The sequence below is a fragment of the Triticum aestivum genome, chromosome 5B, assembly GCF_018294505.1.
Source record: "Triticum aestivum cultivar Chinese Spring chromosome 5B, IWGSC CS RefSeq v2.1, whole genome shotgun sequence".
Lineage (NCBI taxonomy): Eukaryota > Viridiplantae > Streptophyta > Magnoliopsida > Poales > Poaceae > Triticum > Triticum aestivum.
Window position 1 is genome coordinate 260,593,864 of NC_057807.1, and position 2,548 is coordinate 260,596,411.

The following is a 2,548-nucleotide window of genomic DNA, read 5'->3' on the forward strand; positions in this document are numbered from 1 at the left end:
CTTGGAACACTTGTAACAGGTGACATGGCTCAGGTCTTTCTTGGCTGGGGTTGATGGTGTGGTCCGGTTCTGGCCGTTGCTTCCTCCATTCCCATTACCATTCTTGTGGCCATTATGGTTGTGCGAACTACCTCCTCCATGGGTATGCTGAAACTGAACTCCCTGTTTAGGGGTATAACGGGGCTTCTGCTGGGCTCCAGAGTTATACTTCCCCTGCCCATACTTCCTCTTGCGATTCTCAATCTGTTGCTGCTTCCCTTCAATCATGATGGCGCGGTCTACCAACTCCTGGTAGTTATTGAAAGTTGCTACCATCAACTGCATGCTTAACTCATCATTCAGTCCTTCCAGAAACTTCTCCTGCTTAGCTGCGTCTGTAGCAACGTCATCTAGGGCATAACGTGCTAACTTACTAAAATCATCCACATACTGGCCAACAGTCCTTCCTCCTTGGCGTAAGTTGCGAAACTCACGCTTCTTCATGGCCATAGCTCCTGCTGAAACATGGGCAGTGCGGAAAGCTTGCTGAAACTGATCCCATGTGACAGTGTCTACAGGGTAAGTGGCTGTGAAATTCTCCCACCATGCTGCTGCGGGTCCATCAAGCTGATGTGCAGCAAACTTCACCTTCTCACCATCTGTACATCCTGCAGTGGTCAATTCCCTTCCTATCTTGCGGAGCCAATCATCTGCTACAATCGGCTCGGTGCTACTGGAATACACCGGCGTATTCAGCCTAAGGAAACGAGTCAAGTGATCCGCAGGTGGTGGTGGTGGTGGGTTGTTGTTGTTGTTGCCTTAGTTCTGCACCAATGTTTGAATCAAGGTATTCTGCTGCTGAATCAACTGAGTGATCTCTGGCGGGAAAACGAATCCATTGTCACGTCTCGGAGGCATCTGAAGGGTTTAGAAAAGACGAGAAATTAAGAATAGAGTGAGGTCTAAGGAGAAAACACTACCCAAATGCACATGAGACAAATGCACACAAAATCACTTCATTCATTTCAAACAAAGGGCATACAACGGTCTAACTATCGCAAAAGTGCTTGAACTATAATGTTTACATGGAGGGAATACTACTAATATGTGGGGGTCATCTATTAATTTGAACCGGTGGAAGACTCCATGATGTCTGCTCCAGCTTCGTCTTCAAAGTCGGGTTCACTTGGATCCGAATCGGTGTCGTCGATGATGATGTAGTTGCTCGGACAGTCGACGTACTTGTCTTCATTCTTGAGCGCTAATTTCCTCTTGAGTTCTTCAATCTCATGCTTAAGATCGCTATTGTGCCTTACTACAGCTACGATCTCGTCCATGTAGTCCTTGCGTGTAGACTTCAGCTCTGCTTCAAGTTCGATGATCCTTCCCTTCACATTCTTCAACTCTATCATATCATTGCACATCTGGTTCTCCTGGCGTCGAATGTGCTGGTTTAGCTCTTGGATGAAAGCTGCGATTGATCTATCCTTCTTGGTGCTGACTATCTCCCATTGTTCATCTCAGCGTCCGCAAATCTGGTAGATAGTGTCCTTGAGGTCTTCTTGATAAACTTCTCCAATGCGTCCCATGGTGATATGAGCTTTCCCAGACTCGAGGTTGGTGCACTGAAAACACTATCTATGGGCTTGGTGATTGGGGCGAATGTCCTTCCCGGAACATGAGCTTGAATCTTCCAGCGCTCCTCTTCAGGCAGAGTGGCGTTGAAAGTCCCGGTGAAGCTTGGTAGTCCAATGTTCAGGTACTTGGTGACTTCCTTCAAGTGGAATCCAAAAGGTGTGCCTTCATCTGGTTGAGCGTACTTGATCTTTGCGTCCGTCATCCTAAAAGAGTAGAAAAGATGAGGAGTTAGAAAATGAGAAGAGAATAGTGATCTATGGCTTTAACTTAGTGGTCGTGTCCTACAGTCAGCGTGTGCTCTGATACCATCTCTGTAGCGACCCGACCTCAGATGGTCAAGTCTCTGTGCTCAGGTGTCATCCCTGGATCAGTAATGCTGACACCACACAGTACGTCGAAGGATTTATAACAGAGTAGCAATCACACACTTATTACATCGATGTCCCAAAAGAGGACTTATTACAATAAATATGGCTTAAGGCCATCTAATAACGATAACAGCGGAAGACTTGGAAGATAAGTGAGTCCATCAACTCCAACGGCATCACTGAGTATAGAACCACGACCTAAAAGCACCTTACTCGTCGTCTAAAAAGTCTGCAACATGAAAGTTGCAGCCCGAAAACGGGTCAGCACATGGAATATGCTGGCAACATAACACATAGAGGAATAATGAATGATAAGCCTATACTATATGCATATATGGCTGGTGGAAAAGCTCTATGGTTATAGTTTTTGCATAAAGCCAATTTTTCCCTACTGCAAAGGAATAAATTTATTTAACTATCATGGTGGTTGTTAAACATTGAGAATGGTTGACAGCATCCTCAATCCCAATTAAAAATAATCATTAACAAACCCAACAATATTAAATTAGAGTAACATGTTGAGATTCACATGATATTCAAGTACTAGATACTCAAGATGTCCA